General features: G+C 48.2%; 1 long non-coding RNA gene across 1 annotated transcript; it reads right to left on the bottom strand.

Annotated features, from left to right (window-relative positions):
- Positions 1 to 515: 515 nt before the first annotated feature.
- Positions 516 to 13,726, bottom strand: LOC140420731 (uncharacterized). The gene is made up of 2 exons (XR_011946536.1): positions 11,922 to 13,726; positions 516 to 2,192 (listed from the first exon to the last, which is right to left on the bottom strand). It is a non-coding gene; the product is annotated as an uncharacterized lncRNA (long non-coding RNA).
- Positions 13,727 to 22,464: the final 8,738 nt, after the last annotated feature.

Consider the following 22,464-nt stretch of genomic DNA (forward strand, 5'->3'; position numbering starts at 1 on the left):
TGTTCAAGCTGCTTGATCTGTAATTGAATTCTTGCCATTTCCAATGATTCTGACTGTGTCTCAGGCAATTTTAAATGCTCAGTTACAGTCTCAATTACCTCTTCTTTTCGTGTTTTATCAGGCAATGTTAACTGCCATGTTTTTGCCAAACCTAAAAGCCTTTTTCTAGTTTTGGTTTGTAAGGTACTGCGTGTGACCTTCTCCACCCCCAAAAACTTCTGAGCCTCTGAAAGTGCCATTGTCCACAACACATTCCCTACTTAAGCTGGAATACACCACCTGAAAAGCAAACACAAATATGCTCACCCCTCACTGTCTTTAAGTTCACTAAGCCAACCCAATCACGAAAGTTAGACTTTTATCCCCGGACAAGCCCCCAATTTGTTATGGGCCAGCGTTTAGAAAACTCCAAAGTGTATCATGGAGTTCACCTGACGTACAATTGTTTATTGATTTTGGTTCCGATGAGCACAGGGCCTGCCTTTCAGGTGTTATTTGACAGAGGCCTCAAGCACTTTTAATCAAAACAAGCTTTATTCTACGAATTTAGTTAACATTTGTATAAACACACACAGTAAGTATTTTTATCAACTACCAACATAAATACCCCACACAGCTACAGTAATCTATGTAGAACCCTTAATAAATTCCCCCCTTTAACTGTTCCAATTTAATAACAAGATCCGATAAACTAGAAAACCCTTTTCAAAGGTGTGGCCCAGCACACAGCACTCAAGAACTGGTTTGGATGCTCTTGTTTCCTTTCCAAAACAGCAGGTTTGAATTCCTTCCAGAAAGCAATTATTTATTTTCAAGTTATCAAGCAGTCTGGAAACAGTTTTAAAATGCAGATAGAGAACAAAGCCAGCTCAACCTCAAAGTGAAAGTAAAACCAACTCCCAGACCCACAGCCCAGCCCCACCCACACATTGACGTCACTGAAGCAATGTAATTAGACAAAAACATTCTGAAAGAGACACTCTCATGACATGCTACCACTAAGCCACTGCCTCCCCTGAATACATAGAAGGGGAAGCTAGTTACATACATGAGAGAGAGAAAGGAATAGAAGGAGATGCTGATGGGGGAGATGAAGGGTGGGTGTTGGCCCATGTGGATCATCAACACTGACAGAAACAAACTGGCCTGGCCCTGTGCTGGAGACTCAATGGAAAGAGACAAATGTGCTTCTTTTTGTTCTCGCCGAGGAAGTAGGACTATTTACAATGCAGGATAAAGGTCCTTCATCAGCTTTTCTGAATGATTTCAGTCGAAATCTTCTCTTTCAGACTCAAAGAGCATCAGCCCACAGGAACCAAAGTTGTGAGACCGGCCAGTCCAGCAGAAAGAAACTCTCCGACCCTCCCACTTCACCAAGTGTCAGAATGAACATGGTTCAGTCCTGGATGTGATTAACAGCAGCAATAACAGCAGAATCCAACCCCTGTCATCACTCGTAAACTCACTGGTGTCTCAGCAGATGGGATGACTGAATGAATCTCTTGTCACAATTGGAGCAGGTAAACGGCTTCTGCCCAGTGTGAACTCACTGGTGTGGCTGCAGGTTGTCTAACCGAGTGAATTTCTTCCCACACTGAGAGCAGTTGCGTGACCTCTCCCCGGAGTGAACTCGCTGGTGCATCTGCAGGCTGATCAACTGAGTGAATCCCTTCCCACACTGGGAGCAGGTGAACGGCTTCTCCCCAGTGTGAACTCGCTGGTGTGTCCGCAGGTGGGATAACTGAGTGAATCCCTTCCCACACTGAGAACAGGTGAACGGCTTCTCCCCAGTGTGAATGCGTCGATGGATCTCCAGCGCAGATGGGGCACTGAATCCTTTCCCACAGTCTCCACATTTCCACGGTTTCTCCATATTTTGGATCTCCTCGTGTCCAGGTTGGACAGTCAGTTGAAGCCTTGTCCACACACAGAACACGTGTACGGTCTCTCCCGCTGTGAATGGTGTGATGTTTTTTCAGGCTGTGTAACTGGTTGAAACACTCTCACTCGGGTGTGTATGTCTTGGTGCTTTTCCAGTCACACTGATGTTTGAAATCTTTTGAAGCCGGCAGAACAGACAAACATTTCTCTTTCCAGATTGAAAGTCCGACGATATTCAATTCCCAAGGACTCGGTCAGATCGAGTAGTGACATTTGAGATTTCTGTCTGTAATTCCTCCTCTTCTAATATCCTGTAAAAACAATTTACAAAACACATCACTGGCAGTACTGGGTAGAAATTCAGAACAGACAATTTTAGTTCCTAGAGAACATTTTTTCCTCTCATTCCCCAAAAGCTGTAAATCTCCATCCCCCACATTCTCCCTCCATTCTCACTCTGCTGTATCTAATATCCACCCTCCCAATTCTCCTGACGGTGCTGATTCAGGCTGATTGACAGATCCCTGCTCACTGCTTCCTGTCCCGGACACAGAGACCATGACAAATCGGAGCTGCAGTCGGCCATTCAGCCCATCGAGCCTGCCCAACCATTCATTGAGATCATTGGCTGATCTACCTCAGCACCATTTTCTTACACTATCCCCCATATCCCTCTGTATCTTCAATATCTAGAAACCTATCAATCTCTGTCTTGAAATTACTCGATGACTGAGGCTCCACAGTCCTCTGGGGTAGAGAATTCCAAAGCTTCACCACATCCTCGAGTGAAGAAATCTCTCCTCATCTCAGCTGTCTCTCCATTTTCCTGCCAGTTCCCCATAATCTTTTTTTTAAATAAATGTATAAATTTATAGTACCCAATTATTTTTTTCCAATTAAGGGGCAATTTAACGTGGTCAATCCAACTAACTTGCACATCTTTGGGTTGTGGGGGTGAAACCCACGCAGAGATGGGAAGAATTTGCAAACTCTACATGGACAGTGACCCGTGGTTGGCATTCGAACCTTGGTCCTCAGCGCCATAGTCACAGTGCTAACCACTGTGCCGTGCCATCCCTGGGTTCCCTATAATCGACTCCCTCATCAATCAGAAATCTGTCTGGGGAGAGAATCATGTGAAGCGGGCGCGGGAGTAGCTACCTTTCCGCAGGTTCTGCTACCACTCGCCTAGAATCCATCATTTATCCTGATTTCCCAGCTCTCATCCACCTCATCCTTGAATCAATATTTGATTCTCACAATGGCTGTGTCTACGCATTTACATTGTGTATTTCATGTTTGCCCTATTATGTATTTTCTTTTCATGTATGGAATGATCTGTCTGGACTGCACGCAGAACAATACTTTTCACTGGACCTCGGTCCACTTGACAATAAAGAAATCCAATCCAGGCAAGCCGCATGCTGGAAATATTGAAGATCCGGACTGGGGCTGGGATGTGATGTCAGAGCCAGGGAAGATAAATGAAGCATTTAGGGAGTACTACCAGGGACTTTATGAGGTGGACCCGGGAGGAGAGGAGGGGGACGTGGGCGGTTTCTGGACGAGCTGGAATTTCCCTAGGTGGAGGAAGCAAAGAGGCAGGCATTGGAGGAGCCTCTGGGGCTGAGGGAGATGCTGGACAGTATCAGGGGTATGAAGACGGGGAAGACCCGGAAGGCCAGATGGGTACCCGGCGGAATTTTATAAGGAATTTGCGATGGACCTGGCACCACATCTGGAAGGGGCGTTTAATGAAGCGTTGGAGAAGGGGGAGTTGCCAGGGGCGATGACGCAGGCAGTAATCACACTGATTCCGAAAAAGGGAAAGGACCCGGTGGAATGTGGGTCGTATAGACCCATATCATTGTTGAACACTGATATGAAAGTATTGGCTAAGTTGTTGGCGGGGAGGGTGATGGAGTGTGTCCCGGGGCTAGTTGAAGATCAAACAGGCTTTGTGAAGGGCAGGGAGCTCGCGAGTAATATAAGACAGCTGTTGAATGTGGTGATGAATCTGTCGGGGGCTCTGGTACCGGAGGTAGTGGCGTCCATGGATGCAGAAACGACATTTGATCGGGTGGAGTGGCGGTACTTGTTCGAGATTTTGGGAAGGTTTGGGCCGAGATTTGTGGCATAGGTATGGTTGCTTTTTGTGGCAACATAAGCCAGTGTAAGGACAACTAAAATTAGTTCACGGAGCTTTGATTTACACAGGGTTATGAGGCAGAGGTGCCCTCTGTCACCGTTGCTGTTTGCACTGGCCAGAGAGCCATTGGCGATGGCTCTCAGAGGGTCAGCGGTGTAGCGGGGGATTAAGAGGGGACAGAGGGAGCATCAGGTGTCGCTCTATGCTGATGACCTCTTGCTGTATGTTTCAGATTCGTTGGGGAGTATAGGAAGGATTATGGGCCTGGTGGGGAGGTTTGGAGGGTTCTCAGGGTATAAACTGAATGTAGGGAAAAGCGAGGTATATCCCGGTGAATAAGCTGGGACAGAGGGGTAATTTAGGGGGATGCTATTTACGGGAGCGAGGGATAGGTTTAGGTACTTGTGGATTCAGGTAGCGAGGAAATGGACGGGGCTCCGTAAGTGGAACTTAACGAAGCTGGTGGAGGAGACCAGGGAGGATCTTAAGAGGTGGGATACACTGAACGTAACATTGGCGGAGAGCGTCCAAGTGGTGAAAATGAATATTCTGCCGAGGTTCTTGTTTATCTTTCATGTTCTCCCGATCTTTATTCCAAAAGCCTTTTTTCCCAAAGTGGACACGATCATTTCTGACTTTGTATGGGCAGGGAAGGTGCCGAGGGTGGGGAGGATCCTGCTACAGAGGCAGAGGCAGCAGGGAGGGTTTGGCATTGCCGAACTTTCATTATAATTGGGCGGTGAATGCAGACAAAGTGCGGTGGTGGTGGGAAGGAGAAGGGGTAGAGTGGGTTAGGGTGGAGGAGGAATCTTGTAAGGGGTCTAGTCTGAGGGCTTTGGTGACGGCAGTGATGCCAATGGCTCCGAGTAGGTATTCAGGGAGCGCGGTGGTGCAGTCCATGGTAAAGATATGGAATCAGTTGAGGAGGCATTTTAGGGTGGAAGGGATGTCGGTGCTAACACCGCTGTGCAAGAATCATAGGTTTGAGCCGGGGGGGGGGGGGGGGGGGGGGGGGGGGGGGGGGGGAGAGATAGTGTGCACAGGAGGTGGAAGGAAGTGGGGCTGGTCAAGGTGAGGGATCGGCATTGGGAGGAAGTGTTCGCCAGTCTGGAGGAGTGAAGGGAGAGGGTAGAGCTGCCGAGGGGGAGTGAGTTCAGTATCTGCAGGTGAGGGACTTTGGGCGAAAGGTCTGGAGGAGGTTACCGAGGTTGCTGGGATACACCCTGCTGGAGCGACTGCTGCTTTCAGATGTGGAAGGGGAGGGAAGAAATGGGGATATAGACAAGTGGCTGGGGGAGCAGGGAGGCGAGCGGATGGTGAAGATCAAGGAGAAATGGGAAGGAGTTGTGAGGGGCGATCAATTGGGGAGTATGGAGTGAGGCACTGCGAAGGGTAAACGGGACCTCCTCTTGTGCAAGGATGATCCTGATACAGTTTAAGGTGGTGCACAGGGTGCATATAACTCGGGCGAGAATGAGTGGGTTCTTTCAGGGGTTGACAGATGAGTGTGAGAGGTGTGGGCGGGGCCAGTGAATCACATGCATATGTTTTGGGGTTGTGAAAAATTGGGAATATATTTGGGGTTTCAGAGATGCCGGAGCTCACAGAGAGGAGGAAGGCCGATGTCGTGGCCTTCGACTCTCTGATTGCACGGCAGCGAATTTTGCTGGAGCGGCGGTCGGCATCTCCACCGGGGGAAGTGGCTTGGCTGGGGGACCTGGATGAATTCCTGCGATTAGACAAGATAAGGAAAGGTGGGGGATGTTTGTGATCGTGTTTGAGGGGCTGTTCGTCGCAGGGGCAAGGGGGAGGATGAAAAAGGGGGGAAATCTGTACAGACTGTACAGATGATTGTTGGGATGCACGTTTCCCGGAGTGTTTATTTGCTGTATCCCGTTTTCATACATATTTGCAATAAAATACATTTTTTTAAAAAGAAATCCAATCCAATATTTGTTATCATATCCCTGTAAAATTTTGGGATTAGGTTTGGTAAGATTATGCCGAAAAATAGCAAGAAATCCGTTGATAAAAGAGTGCAGGCGGATTCAGCGGGGCTGGAGCCGCCTTTTCAACATGGCGGCCTGACCCTCAGGAGGTCTCTCGACCCCGCGCTCTCCGGGACTCTCTCAGAGGCGGTGAAAATGATGACTGCCGACATTCTCCGTGTTATTGACCAGAGGCTGAGTGAGCTGACTCAATATCTGTGAGCTCATGAGGCCGAGCTGCAAAACACCATGAAGAGGCTCGATAATCCGGAGGAGAGAATCCTGAACGTTGAGCAAGATGCTTCCTCGGCGGAGGCAAGAATTCAATCCTTGGAAAACCGACTGATGTAACGGTCTCCTGGAGACCGAGGGTCAGAGAAAGGACATACGAGTCGTCGGCCTGCGAGAAGGTGTGGAGGGTAAGTCTCCCGTTAGGTTCTTCGAGGACCGGCTGCCACGTTTTCTCAAGTTGGATGTGAAGCCTGGGTGTTTCAAATTAGAAAGGGCATCGGATCCTGTCTTTCAGGCCGAGGGATAGTTTTCATCCCAGGCCTGTAATCATTCACTTCCACAGCTTGAAAGATCACCAGAAGGTCCTGGAGATGGGTAAGGTGAGGTGGGACCCGGCTCCATGAGGGGGTGGGGATTTCCTTCTTCCGGGACTTTTCGGCAGCCACACAAACAAAGCATCGAGGCTTCGATGAAGTTTGAAGGGAACTCTAGGCTGTGGGAGTGAATTCTGTCGCTTTATCCTGAGACCCTGAAAATTGTGTCCGTCAACTCCGTCAAGTCTTTCGATAATCCGACTACTGCCTTGGCCTTCGCTAAATCCATGAAGGGCAAGGATTGGAGCGATGATTTGCAGCTCGGACTAACTCAGGCTCTAATCCGGACTCTTTCCCTATCATGATGTTGTTGTCTGAATTTGTTATCTTTTATCCTGTTGAAGGGAGTTGTTATTCTGTGAGCACCGATTAAATGTCTTCTTCTCCTCGAGTGTTCCAGGGACTCGTATTATCTTATCTCAGTTATGGTAGATGTGCCGTTTGCTTATTATCCGTCGTCTTTCTTCTATTATCCGAACGTTAATCATGGCAGAAACGAGTGGCGCCATTGCCAACGGGTGGGTGGTGGTGGATGCAGGTCTTCACGGGTGGGTCTAAAATGCGGGAGGGACATTCGATCCCCATTCCCTTGTTGGCCCTTCCTTTCTTCTCATTTTGGAGAAGGTATCCTGAGGGTAACGACAGTCTGGCCGTGGGGTTAATCCTCCGGGTCCTCAGTCTTATTGAGGAATGTCCCCTTGGATCTATTGTGGTGGTGATTCTTTTGTATTTTTGTTGTTATGGGAGGGTTTATGTGTTGTTGACTTTATCCTACTCTGGTACAGACGGGGCTTTTATCCGTGAAAGGAGCAGTTTGGGGAGACTTTGGTGCCTCTGGTGTAAAGTGAGTTGGAGGAGGGGGTAATGGCGCACGCCCGATTGTGGTGTGAAAATCTGTTCCTGTTCTCTCTGTCGCCTAACTAATGGCGGCAGTTAATCTGCAAATTTTCTCAGGGAATGTACGGGGCATCCATCACCCTATCAGAAGGAAAAAGATAATCTCCTTTCTTAAGGAGAAAGTCGACAGAGCTTTATTACAGGAAACCCATCTGGATGATGAGGAACACTTTAAATTGAGGCGGGATTGGGTGGGGCAGGACTTTTCACCTCCTTCATCAAGTAGCAGAGGTGTGGCAATCCTTATTAATAAAAATATCACTTTTAAGGTTGAAATCTGCACCAAGGACAAAGGAGGTAGATATGTGATAATTTGAGGTTCGGTGCATGGAGATGTTGTTTTAATAATGAACTTTTATGGAGCCCCGACTATTCCCGGAGTTCATTACAAAGGCTTTTGTGGATTTTGCAGAGTTAGCTTCGACTAACATATTTGTGGTTGGTGACTTCAACGGCCACTTAAATTCTCTGGTAGATAAGCTCCCGGTTACCAGGACACCCCCCCCGCCCGCCCGCCCCCCCCCCCCCCCCCCCCCCATACTAGAATCAACAATTTGTTTGTGCCGAGGACGATCCCACACCTGGTGTCCACTTGCACCACAGGAAGCATCGTAATCGCAGACCTTCCCCCGTTTGTCTGGAGTTTCTGCTCGAGGGCTCACCCCCAGGTCGAGAACGTGGAAGTTTGATGCCGCCCTGATAAGAGACACTTCATTTACTGCACACTTTAAGGAATAGTTTGAGTTCTTCCTTTCGGTTAACTCAACCCCTGGTATTTCCCCCTCCATTTTGTGGGAGACATGTGAAGTTTATACTCGGGAAGCAGATCATTTCTTACCCTGCTAATAAAAGGTGCAGAATGCTGGAGAACTAGCGGCGTCTGGAGTTTTGTTTGGCGATGGTGGAGGAGAATCATATGGAGGGCCCGAGTCAGCTATTGCTGAAGGAGGATAACACGGCAAGAGTGGCTTTGGGCTCCCGATTGTCTCAGCAGAAAAGTTGGACGTTTGCGAGGCAGAAGTTGTACGAGTTTGGGGAATAAGCTGAGCAAATACTTAGCCTGTTTGACAAAGAAAAGGTTGACTTTAGAGCAATTACCTCTGTTCGGCTTGGGAAAGGGAAAAGGGTCATGAAGACAAACTTGGATTTCAGGAATTCTATGCAGGATTATACAAGTGTGAGCAGTCTGGTGATGTGTTGTTGGTGTGGAACATTCTTTCTCTTCCCTGAAGCTTCAGGAGGCCTCAGAAAGCCAGCGTGAGGCTCTTAATGCTCCCCTTTCTAGGGCAGAGTGTCAGAGGCCATGAAAGAGCTGCAGCTGGGTAAAGCCCCAGGACCGGATGTCTGTGGGTGTGAGTTTTATTGGGGGTTTGAGGATTTGTTGTTGGACCTGTTGTTAGATATGTATTCTCACTCTTTTGACTCGGGGATGCTGCCACCGACTCTTCGTGAGGCGAATATCTCTTTGATTCTGAAGGTGGACAAGGACTCCGAGGAGTGGGCCTCTCATCACCCAATCTCTCTTTTGAATGTTGACATGAAACTGCGATCTTACATTTTGGCGATAAGGCTGGAGGACATCCTTCCGACAATCGTGCGGGAGGACCAGACTGGGTTTATATAGGGAAGAGTTTCCAGTAACAATGTTGGAAGGTTGCTGAATGTGATTCAGGCTTTTCAGAAATATGCATTGGATGGGTTGGTGATCTCCTTCGATGCAGAGAAAGCTTTTGCTCGAGTTGAGTGGAATTATCTGGTGTATCCGCTGTGAGGCTTCGGGTTGGGTGAGGATTATATTGAGTGGATTCAATTGTTACATCACAGACCGGCAGCGGCGGTGCTCACCAATGGTTTCAGGGTGTCGAAGTTTGAGCTTCAGAGAGGAACTAGACAGGGCTGCCCTCTGTCCCCCTTGCTGTTTGCGTTGGTCACTGAGCCCTTGCTGGAGGATATTAGATTGGATCCTCTGATATCGGGATTGGGGGCTGGGGTGAGGCAGCACAAGATCATGCTGTGTGCAGATGACAGGCTGCTGTTAGTGTCGATCCCAGTGTTTCAGTCCCGGACATTATTGGAGCACTGGATGGATTTAGTGGCTTCTCTGGTTACGAGAACAATTTTACTGATTCCAAGGCCATGCCGGTGGGGAGGGGTAAGCCCCCTCGTCTTGCTAACTTCCCCTTCAGATGTCCCCCCCCCCATGCCATTTAAAAACCTGGGAATGTCAATGTCCCCCTCTTTTAGACAGCTATATGGGCCAACTATCCACAGCTGATGGTGACTATTAGGTGGGACCTTGCCCAGTGGTCGGCTCTTCCGATTTCATGGCGAGGATTGCCTTCATTAAAGTGAATGTGTTGCCCAGACTGTTGTCCCTCTGCAGATGCTGCCTGTACTGCTGTCAACCAGAGTCGTTTGGGAAATTAATCAAATCAGGGCAGGACCTACTCAGTTAATGGTAGGGAGTTGAGGAGAGTTACAGAACAAAGAGTACAGGTTCATAGCTCCTTGAAGGTGGAGTCAAAGGTGGCCAGGGTGGTGAAGAAGGCAGTCAGTATGCGAGGTTTTATTGGTCAGAATATTGAATACAGGAGTTGGGATGTCTTGTTGAAGTTGTACAAGACATTGGTAAGACCACACAGGGAATACTGTGTTCAGTTCTAGTCACCCTATTATAGAAAGAATATTGTTAAACTAGAAAGAGTGCAGAAGAGATTTACCAGGATGCTGCCAGGACTTGATGGTCTGAGTTATAAGGAGAGGCTGGATAGGCTGGGGCTTTTTTCCCTGGAGCGTAGGAGGCTTAGCGGTGAACTTATAGAAGTCTATAAAATAATGAGGAGTATAGATAAGGTATATAGTCAACATCTTTCCCGTAAGGTAGAGGAGTCTAGAACTAGAGGGCATAGGTTTAAGGAGAGAGATACAAAAGAGACCAGAGGGGAAATTTCTTCACACAGAGGGTGGTGAGCATCTGGAACGGCTGCCAGAGGCAGTGGTAGAGGCGGGTACAATTTTGTCCTTTAAAAAGCAGTTAGACAGTTACAAGGGCAGGGTGGGTATAGAGGATTATGGGCCAAATGCTGGCAAGTGGGACTAGCTTTGTGATAGAAACTGGGCGGCATGGACAAGGTGGGCCGAAGGGCCTGGTTCCATGCTGTAAACATCTATGACTCTATCTGGAAAATAAACCTTGCCTCAAGTTTGTTGAGCAAGCGAGGGTATAGTCTCCCAAAAATCAGGCTTCATCAATTGGTCTCTCATCTTAGGTTCATAAGGGATTGGGTTAGGATGGAGCCAACATTCATCAGGCTCAATACAGAAGCAGACCAGTCAGTTCTCCCTCTATCCAAAACTGGCATAGGCTGATTATGGAATGCATCTCCATGCAATTTTTAATGTCTGTAATTCATTCTGAGTCTGATACTTTGGGTAAAGTATGGGACTCCTATCTCAAATACATAGGATCCAATTTGACTGACATGCTCCTCCTGGGCTTTCCATGAGTGAATTCAATTTAACTTAGGCCGGGAGTAGGGCACAGTGGTTAGTAACTGGTTCTTCAATTGATCTGGCATTTCATCGTGAGGCTCTGGTCCCTCAAATATCCTGTTCCAAATGAATTCTGCAATGTGTTGCTTGGATTTATATTGGCAATATCTCTTGTTCCGCTCTGTGCCCATTTGCCACAATTTTTTTCTGTTACTCTGTTGCATTCATTGTTTAAAAGTTATTTAATACAACAATTTATTAAAAATCTGTCCAACTCATCTGTGAATATATTCAATGACCCCCACACCCCACTGTGGAAGAGAAATCCAGAGACTAATAACCCTCCAAGGGAAGAGATGACTGGATTGTACTTTATTACAGAACCATAAATAATATATCTAATCTGTGCTGTATAACAACACGAGACAGGTCTGTCTGGTATTAATTTACTGTCCCCTTAAATGCCAGCCATCTCCTGGAGAAACAAGCCCTTAAATTGTGAACATTGGGAAAGAGCACAGTAAGAAGTCTGACAACACCAGGTTAAAGTCCAACTGTCACTGTCTTTAGGTGAGGAAGGAGCAGCGCTCCGAAAGCTAGTGACATCGAAACAAACCTGTTGGACTTTAACCTGTTGTAAGACTTCTTACTGTGCTCTCCCCAGTCCAACGCCGGCACGTCCACATCATTGGGAAAGAGACCATCCTTTTAGCCAGACAAATAAATGTGTCAAGCTGAGGGAGCAAAGGATGTCAATGTCTTTGAGAGAGAGAGACCTGGGCCAAGCTTTGCAGAGTCTGCACCCTCCCTGGATTCACTTCCTTTCCCTTCAGTTGCTGCAAGTGACCAATTGAAGGTCAGAATGAGAAAAGAAATGGAACGGGGGAGAAAAGAAAGTGTTTTACTCACAGATGTTGGAGACAGGAAGTTTTCAGTCTGTGTGAAGCCCCAGGTTTCCTCAGTGTCCAGCTTCCGCGTTCAACAACGGGGGAGCAGATTGGATGGGGAAGAGAGTCCTTCCGGTTCACCAACATTGGTCAATACCTTCCTCGAAATAAGGTTTCCAGGCAACCGGCTGCGGCCAGAAGAAGAATCCTCTTTGTGATTTCCCCTCCGACCCGGGACTGAGGGAGAGGAGAGATTGCGCATGTGCGAGGATAGCTCACCCCTGACCTTCCTGCTGAGGCGTTGACCAATGGGAAGGATTGGATGACCGGAAGGACTGTGGTTCTCCAGGCAATCAGCGCGGGCTTGGTGTGAATGGAGAATAAGCTTCACACAGACTGAAGTTTCCTCCTGTCTCCAACATCTGTGAGTACCTCTTTTATTGTCGTCACAATTTTCAACATAGACTCATTTACAGGGCACAAGGCCCGATTACACTTCACATTAAACGAATCAACAGTCACCGAACACGAGACAGCTACAAGGCACAAGGCCCGATTACACTTCACATTAACGATTAACCAGTCACTGAACACGAAACAGCTGCAAGGCACAAGGCCCAGTTACACTTCACGTTAACGATTAAACGATCATTGAGCATAAAACAGCTGCGAGGCGCAAGGCCCAATTACATTTTACGATAACATTGCAACAGTCATTGAACACAAACAGCTGCAAAGCGCAGGGTCGAGTTACGTTCCCTAGTACCAATCAGCCAGTCATTTATCACAACCAGCCGCAAGGCACAGGCCCCACGTATAGTTCAGATAACAATCACACAAATTCGTAACTCGAACAGTCGTAAGGCACAAGGCTAACCAAACGACTGTTCCAAAAGCATAAGGAAACAAAAACACAAAACACAACCACATCGAGGCAACTACCTCTAAACACATACACAAGCAGTCGCGAGGCGCAAGGCCCCGAAACCATACGACCACTCCACAAGAAATAAAGAAAAAGAGAAACGAGACCCAAAAGTACAACACAGACAAGTTTTGAAGTAACGACTCTACACACATGAGACAAGCAGTCGCGAGGCACAAGGCCCCGATACAATACGGCCACTCCAGTACAAATATGACCCTCAGGGCCTCAATTTATCTCAACAATTATCGTATCGAAAACCCAGTCACCGGGGACCAGGCCTTAATTTACCCCAGAAAGAATTTCCCAGAATAAAATCCGTCATCAAACACTAATCCCTGCTCACCCGCCCCCGTTCACCCCGCCCTGCAGCCAACACCACGGAGGAAAGGCCCGGCTGAAAAGCACAGACCCCCGGGGCGCCAGACCTGAGCGCGGCGGAGGAGAGAGGGTTCCCCCCTTCTGGACCCCGCCCGAGGGCGCGGGACCATTCGGAGGGGGAGCAGTTTCATATTTTAACAATTTTCACATTTTAACAATTTCATATCAATAACCCAATCACCAGGCACCAGGCCTTAATTCACCCCAGAAAAAATTTACCAGGATAAAATCCGTCATCGAACACTAATCCCTGCTCACCCGCCCTCGTTCACCCCGCCCTACAGCCAACACCACGGAGGAAAGGCCCGGCCAAAGAGCACAGACCCCCGAGGCGCCAGACCTGAGCGCGGCGAAGGAGAGAGGGTTCCCCCCTTCTGGACCCCGCCCGAGGGCACGGGACCATTCGGAGGGAGAGCAGTTTCACATTTTAACAATTTCACATCAACAACCCAATCACCAGGCCTTAATTCACCCCAGAAAAAATTTACCAGGATAAAATCCGTCATCGAACACTAATCCCTGCTCACCCGCCCCCGTTCACCCGCCCTACAGCCACGCAGAGACAAGCAGTCTCCACACCACGGAGGAAAGGCCCGGCCAGAGAGCACAGACCCCCGGGGCGCCAAACCTGAGCGCGGCGAAGGAGAGAGGGTTCCCCCCTTCTGGACCCAGCCCGCGGGCACGGGACCATTCGGAGGGAGAGCAGTTTCACATTTTAACAAATTCACATCAATAACCCAATCACCAGGCACCAGGCCTCAATTCACCCCAGAAAAACTTTATCAAGATCCAATCCATCACCGAACACTAGTCCCTGCCCACCCACCCCCGTTCACCCCGCCCTGCAGCCGACACCACGGAGGAAAGGCCCGGCCAAAGAGCGCAGACCCCCGAGGCGCCAGACCTGAGCGCGGCGAAGGAGAGAGGGTTAGAGCATCTGCGCACTGCCCAGCGTTCCACTATTAATACTAGGATACCATTTCGGAAAAAACCGAAATGCGTTAAATGTAATAGATTACTAAATACAACTAAACAAAGAAAACAAGAAAAAACAGATCCCTCTTCGCACATTGAAAAAGTCTATAGAAAAAGTCCATTAATTTTGCAAGTGGTACCAGCGCTCTTGCTGAAATTTCACGAGAGACAACATGTCCTCAGAGTCCTCCAGTGGCAGCGGCCTGAGTCGCTCCAATGTTGGCAACAGTCGAAAATGGGGAAGAAAGTCCCGGAGTCAGTCCCATCCGCCCGCAGGGCGTCCAGGGGGGCGAGCCCCCGGAGACCCCAGGAACGGCAGCAACCCACCCCGGGCTGCAGGCCGCGGGCCGCCCGTCGGATGATTCCCGGTTCCATCCCGCCGCTTCCAGCAGCCTCTCCAGCTGCCATCCTTCCTCCATTCCTTCGTCCTCCAGTGGGCGAACTCAAAACCGCCGACAGCAAACCTCGCAGTCCGAAGCAGCGTCTCCGCAGCTCGACCGCTGACCTGAAACTCAACTGGTCGCGGTATTCCGAAACCGGTCCTCTCCCCTTCCCTCGGGGACCAGGAGCGATGGGCGCCGAGTTGCCGTTCCACCCCATCCAGGAAGCTCCCAGAAGCGGCCTGCCTTGTGACGGGGGCGGACACCAAGCTCGCACACAACCACCCAAGCCTCCTCCACTTTTCACCCCAGGAGTTTGGACAGTGTCGGCCGTAGCTCCCACAATCCCCCGCGCTGGGGAAACCGCTCTACCCGCCGCACTGGCAGGTGATCAGGTACTGCGCATGTCCAAGGGTGAGAGGAAGCTGCGCATGTGTGGAGGAAAGCCCGCCCCCTGACCCTCCTGCTGAGCTGTTGACCAATGGGAAAGTGGAAGGACCGGAAGGACTCTGGTCCTCCAGCCAATCAGAAGGCAGATGTGTTAATGAAGATTGACCATGACACAGACTGAAACCTCTTCCTGTCTCCAACATCTGTGAGTAAAACACTTTCTTTTCTCCCCCTTTCCATTTCTTTTCTCATTCTGACCTTCAATTGGTGACTTGCAGCAGCTGAACAGATAGGAAGTGAATCCAAGGAGGGTGCAGACTCTGGAAAGCTTGGCCCAGGTCTCTCTCTCTCTTCAAAGACATTGACATCCTTTGCTCCCTCAGCTTGACACATTTATTTGTTTGGCTAAAAGGGTGGTTTCTTTCCTAATGTTCACAATTAAAAGGGTTGGTTTCCCCAGAGTTCTCCCTGTGTCTGTGCGGGTTTCCTGCAGGTGCTCCGGTTTCCTTCAACAAGTCCCGAAAGACGTATGTCTGGTAATTTGGACATTCTGAATTTTCCCTCGGTGTACCCGAACAGCACGGTAGCATAGTGGTTGGCACAATTGCTTCACAGCTCCAGGGTCCCAGGTTCGATTCCCAGCTTGGGTTAGTGTCTGTGCGGAGTCTGCATGTTCTCCCCGTGTATGCATGGATTTCCTCCGGGTGCTCCGGTTTCCTCCCACAGTCCAAAGATGTGCAAGTTAGGTGGATTGGTAATGCTAAATTGTCCTTAGTGTCCAAATTTGCCCTTAGTGTTGGGTGGGGTTACTGGGTTATGGGGATAGGGTGGAGGTGTGGCCTTGGGTAGGGTGCTCTTTCCAAGAGCCAGTGCAGACTCGATGGGCTGAATGGCCTCCTTCTGCACTGTAAATTCTATAACAGGTGCCGGAATGTGGCGACTCAGGGCTTTTCACAATAATTTCATTGCAGTGTTAATGTAAGCCTACTTGTGACAATAAAGATTATTATTATTAGAGTTGGCTAAAATTTAAAGGAACAGTAAATAAATGTCGGACAGAGATATGTCTAGTGTTTTTACATGGTACAGATTAGATATATTATGAAAACAAATTACTGTGGATGCTGGAATCTTAAACAAAAACAGAAAATACTGGACAATCTCAGAAGGTTTGACAGCATCTGTGGAGAGAAAAGGGAACTAATGTTTGGAGTCCGGATGACTCTTTGTGACAGTTAGAGAGAACTGGAAATGGGGTCAGATTTGTACTGTAGTGGGGGAGGGGTGGAATGGAGCGGTGGGGGTGGATAGGGGCCAGCAATAGGTGGAGATACAGACAAAGATGTCGAGAACAGAAGATAAAAGGAATGCAAAGGGTGGTAATTAAGGCTAAGTAGGGCTGATAGTGGGACATAAAAAGGTTAGAATGTGTGAATGGCAGAATAAAGGTGAGCAGTGTGTAAAGGGCAACTTGAAATAATTTGAATGGGGGAGGGGAGGAAAATAATGGGGAGGGAAAAAACGATCAATGGAAGAAATAAAATAAATAAATTGAGAGATAAAAATGGGGTAAAGGTGGTGGAGAGTCTGAGGTTGTTGAACTCAATGTTAAGTCCAGAAGGGTGTAACATGCCTAATTGGAAGATGAGGTGCTGTTCCTCCAGTTTGCGCTGGGCTTCACCTGAACATTGCAGCAGGCCAAGGATGGACATGTGGACTGAGAGCAGGGCGGTGAGTTGAAATGGCAAGTGACAGGAAGGTCTGGGAACTGCTTGCGGATGGACCGGAGGTGTTCTGCAAAGCCTGGAAAAATATATTCATTTTGCTTCGGTTTGCACCCCTCTATCACCTCCACATGGTCTATCTCCAACACTTCCCTTTCCTTCCTTGACCTTTCTATTTCAATTTCTGAGATAGACTGTGCACTAATATCCATTACAAACCTACCGACTCCCACAGCTACGTCGACTCCAGCACTTCACATCCCACATCCTGTAAGGGCTCCATCCCATTCCCTCAGTTCCTTCACCTCCGTCGTATCTGTTCCGATGATGCCACTTTCCAAAACGGTGCTGCTGACATGTCTTCATTCTTCCTTAACCGTGGCTTCCCACCCACTGTGGTCAATGGGGCTCTCAACCGTGTCCGACCATCACCCACACCTCTGCCTCCCGCTCGCTCCTCTCCCAGTACCCGGATAGAATCCCCACTGTCCTCACTTTTCACCCCACCAGCCTCCGCATTGAAGAAATCATCCTCCGCCAGTTCTGCCAATTCCAGCGTGATTCCACCACCAAACACATCTTCCCCTCACTCCCCCTGTCAGCATTTGGAATTCTCTACCCCAGAGGACTGTGGAACCTCAGTGATATGGGGGATAGTGTTGGAAAATGGTGCTGAGGTAGATTGACCAATGATCCCATTGAATGGTTGAGCAGGTTCAAATGGCCGACTGCAGCCCCTATTTGTTATGGTCTCTGTGTCCAGGACAGGAAGCAGTGAGCAGGGATCTGTCAATCAGCCTGAATCAGCACCTTCAGGAGAATTGGGAGGGTGAATATTAGGTACAGCAGAGTGAGAATGGAGGGAGAGTGTGTGGGACGGAGATTTACAGATGTTGCGGAATGCAAGAGGAAAAAATGTTCCAGAGAAACTAGTATTGTTTGTTCTGAATTTCTATCCTGTACTGACAGTGATGTCTTTTGTAAATTGTTTTAACAGGAGATTCAAAGAGGACAAATTACAGACAGAAATCTAATACATGTCGTCTGGATCTGACAGTCCCTCAATTCCTTGGGACCTGAATATCATTGGCCTTCGAATCTAAAGGAGAAATGTTTGCCTCATCTGTCAACTTTAAAAGATTTTAAACACCATTGTGACTGGAAAAACAGCCGAGGGAGAGTGTTCCAGAGCACTGACTGTGGAACGAGCTTTAACCAGTTACACAGTCTGAAAAAAGATCGCACTATTCATAGCGGGAAGAGACCCTACACGTGTTGTGTGTGTGGACGAAGCCTCAACTGATTGTCCGAACTGGACAGACACGAGGAGACCCAAAACATGGAGAAACCATGGACATGTGAGGACTGTGGGAAGGGATTCACAGCACCGTCTGTGCTAGAAATTCATCGACGCATTCACACTGGGGAAAGGCCATTCCCCTGCTCTCAGTGTGGAAAAGGATTCACTCAATTATCTGACCTGCAGAGACACCAACGAGTTCACACTGGGGAGAGGCCATTCAGCTGCTCTCAGTGTGGGAAGAGATTCACTCGGTTATCCAACCTGCAGACACACCAGAGAGTTCACACTGGGGAGAGGCCGTTCAGCTGCTCTCAATGCGGGAAGGGATTCACTCAGTTATCGAGCATGCAGACACACCAGCGAGTTCACACTGGAGAGAGGCCGTTCATCTGCTCTCAGTGTGGGAAGGGATTCACTTGGTTATCCAGCCTGCGGACACACCAGCGACTTGACACTAGGGAGAGGCCGTTCACCTGCTCTGAGTAGGTGAGATATTCAGTGATCCATCACAACTATGGAGACATCACCGAGTTCTCACTGGGGAGAGGCCGTTCATCTGCTCTCAGTGTGGGAGAGATTTTGTGTTTCATCGCACAAGCTCACACACCAAGTTCACAATTGATTACAGGGGTTGGATTCCGCTGTTTTGCTCTCAATTGCATCCAGGACTGCATTTTGTTAATTCTGTCAGTTGATCAATAGGGATGGGCGGAGAGTTTCTTCCTGCTGGACTGGTTGGTCTCACAAATTTGCCTCCAGTGGGCTGATGATCATTGAGCCATGTTGTGAATTCCTGGCTTCAGCTTTCATGAGGAACTCAGAGCGAAAGGGTGTTTGGTGGTTGGAAGATATTTAGTTCCCATTTCTGTTTGGAACCTCTGAAAGCATGCCACGTTGCCATGAAGATGGGCTATGGTGGTTACATGGTTCCTTTGTTTAATTTATCCACGTGGTTTTCACAAAAGGAAACTGTCGAGGTTTGAAAGGCAAGTTGTCTGTGGTAGATTGGGACATTTCAACAATAGGTATGACAATAGACAGGCAATCATTAACTTTTAAGGTATTATTACCTGTTGGCATCAAATGTAGACTCCTTTAAGGAAGAAAAAGCTACACGAAATGTGATGCAACTGTGGCTAATGAGAAAATTTAAGGATTCCATTAGATCAAAGGAAGAGGCTCATAAAGAGGCCAAAATAACCATATGTTTGTGGATTGTGAACTGATTTAGAATTCAGCAAAGGAGGACCAAGAAACTGATAAAGAGAAAATAGAATATGAGAGCAAACTGATGAGAGACATAAATACCGACTGGAAAAGATCCTATGAGAATGTGAAAAGGAAAAGATTAGCAAAGACCAATGTGAGTCCGTTCCAGACAGAGACAGGAGTGTTTATAATGGGGAATAAGGACATGTCAGAGAAACTAAACAATCTGTATCTGTCTTCACGGAGGAAGATACAGAAATCGTCCCAAAAACACGAGAGAACCAAGGGGACTAGGGAGCATGAGGAACTGGGTGTGGTCAGTTAATCCTTGTTCCTCTTGTCTTCTTCAATATTCTCTTGGCTGCTTGGGAATGGCAGTGGTCACTTGATTGGCTATGGCAGAGCTGGAGTAACTGTGTTTATTGGGTCGGGCGGAGGATCTGATGGATGGTGGAGTGAGTTTCCCTTCCTGCGTTGTCCCCTTTGGAGGCCCCTGGTCTGCTCCTCTTCAGGTCCTCCTCCACAGCCTGGTATGGCAACTGCTCGAGGCAAGACCATTAGAAACTACAGAGAGTCGTGAACACAGGCCAGTCCATCACGCGAACCTGCCTCCCATCCATTGACACTGTCTACACCTCCGCAGGCAGCATAATCAAAGACCTCTCCCACCCGGGTTATTCTCTCTTCCAACTTCTTCTATCGGGCAGTGAGATACAAAAGTCTGAGAACACGCACTAACAGATAAAAAACAGCTTCTTCCCTGCTGTTACCAGACTCCTGAATAACTCTCTTATAGACTGAACTGATCTCTTCACACACCTTCTCCACTGAGTAGTACTGCGCTCCATATGCTTCACCCGATGCCTGTGTCTATGTATTTACATTGTGTATTTATCTATGTCCTATGGTTTTTTTTCATGTATGGAATGATTTATATGGACTGTACGCAGAACAATACTTTTCACTGTACCTCGGTGCACGTAACAAAACAAATCAATCAAATCATCAATCAATCCTCTCGGGATAGGTTCCACTGGGGAGGTAGTAACCTGTGGGTTGGAGGGTTTGAGTGAGAGTTTGAGTGTTGTGGATTATTGATGTTTGAGCCCTCAATGGGTCTGAGGGTGAGGCTGAGGGGGGAGATAGGCACCCTGCTCCAAGTGGGATTATATAGTGACTTCCTGAATGCCCTCCTTGTTGAAGCAGGGTCTCCCGTGGGGAGGCAGTGTTTTGACGCCAATGAGGCTACGCAGCTCTGCCCCGAGTATCCTTTTTGTGACGGTGCACGGTGCAATGTTCTTTGATTGGGCAGATGTTGAATCTTGATATTGTAGTGTGAATAAAGAATATTAGACTTTGTTTCATATAGGGGCTGTATAGCACAGGGCTAAATCGCTGGCTTTGAAAGCAGACCTAGGCAGGGTAACAGCACGGTTCAATTCCCGTAACAGCCTCCCCGAACAGGTGCCGGAATGTGGCGACTAGGGGCTTTTCACAGTAACTTCATTTGAAGCCTACTTGTGACAATAAGCGATTTTCATTTCATTTCATAAACATAGTTATTTATTACTAACAGTACACTAACGAATTACTAAAATGTCTAAGATTAATACAGTTGGAAATAATGGTCTAACACTAACTTACACTAAGATACTACAGAGCTACTCGAATATGCGATTGCTGCAAACTCCTTACCAACACCTTCTCCTGGAACACATGGTGTGTCTGCATACTCACACCATCTGGTGGTCAGATGCTGGAACTACAACAGTTATACATGTATCATTATTTATGTACAGATGAGAATATAGATGAGAATCTACTGATCACATACGGTGCTGGTTCTTGCCTGGCATCCTTTGGCCAATCCTGGTGTTCCTCTCTTTTGGAGTTACTTTTCTTTGAGGCAGTAGCGTGCTGATGTAGGCCCCGATTTGGTACATTGTATCTCGGGGGTTTCCTTTGCTGTGAGCGGGGATGGAGGATCGCACCCCTCCCGAGATGCTGAGTTGTTGGGTGTCTTGACGAATTTTCTTCTCCTTGTGGGTGGAATCTCCTTGGTGGAGGACGACGTGAATCTTCTTGTGTGCACTGCCCTCGGATGTGGTGAGAGAGGAGTGAGGTTGGGTGAGTCCTGCACAGTGTGGCTATCCTTGCTTGCCTGACCCCTGTGTACGAGGGTGGACAGGGCCGGGCCAGGTCTTGTACTGTGGTCACTTTCCTGTTGCCCCTTTTGCTTGGGAGGTTCCTTCTTGGCCGGGTGTCCTGAGAGGCTGAGTGAGGTTTCGAATGAGGCTTGTGGTGAGGGGTGTACATCAGGGGACCGTGTGCTCAGGGCTGTATCTTGGTCCCTATTATCCTGAGATCCTCTGCTTTTGGTAGTACTTTTTAAAATCCTGTTATTGTTCGTCTCTTGGAAGCTGCATCGATTAGAATTTGAACCAATTGTGTGAATATTTGCTGGTTTCTGTGTAATTGTGTTGAATGGTGATTGTTCTGTGCTGTGCCTTTTAGGACGAGTGTCCTTGTTGATTTTTTTCTGAAATTTATGTCTCTGTTATTTTGGGGTGAAAGAATCATTGACTGGTTCCTGCAAAGGTATAGACCTGCAAATGGCAGAAATATTGGCTCTTGTTCCTCCCAGACTGACTCACTCTCCGTGTCTTCCCCCATCGTGGCAGTCTCACTGCTGGAAAGACGGATCTCCCGCAACTGTGAACCTCCCACTGAAGGAAAATTCCATTAGACATTGGATTCTGGACACATGGAAAACCTGTGTTTTATTGTGGTCATTCCCAGAACCCTCTTCCTTGTACCTGAGAAGGGGACATAAGGATGTGTTATTGATGTCTCTGGTGTGACTGGAGCTGGGGGAGATGTGTTCTGACACCCACCTGAACCTGGCACCGTGACGTTATCCTGGATTCTGGTGGGCAATGCGAGCAATCGCTACGTGGGAAGGTGTGCCCCCGTTTCACCATGTTTTCATGGCTTTTTCTTCTTCTCCCTTGTTCTCCAGGATATCCAATGATTACACTGACCCATCTGTATTGCCGTCCTCCTGTCCTCTCCTGTATTTCTGTACTGCTGAGACATTTATGCTGTGCTGCACCAATCCTGAGCTTTTGTTGGTGATGCACGATCAATGACCACTAAAGCGAGGTTGTAGTCCAACTGAAGGCTTTAATAAGCTAGATGTTTCCCCCCCCCCCCCCATCAGCTCAGGTACAGAATGAAGGCTGCTGGGGCGGCACGGGCTCTTATACCCAGTCTTGCAG

The sequence above is a fragment of the Scyliorhinus torazame genome, chromosome 5 (assembly GCF_047496885.1).
Source record: "Scyliorhinus torazame isolate Kashiwa2021f chromosome 5, sScyTor2.1, whole genome shotgun sequence".
NCBI lineage: Eukaryota > Metazoa > Chordata > Chondrichthyes > Carcharhiniformes > Scyliorhinidae > Scyliorhinus > Scyliorhinus torazame.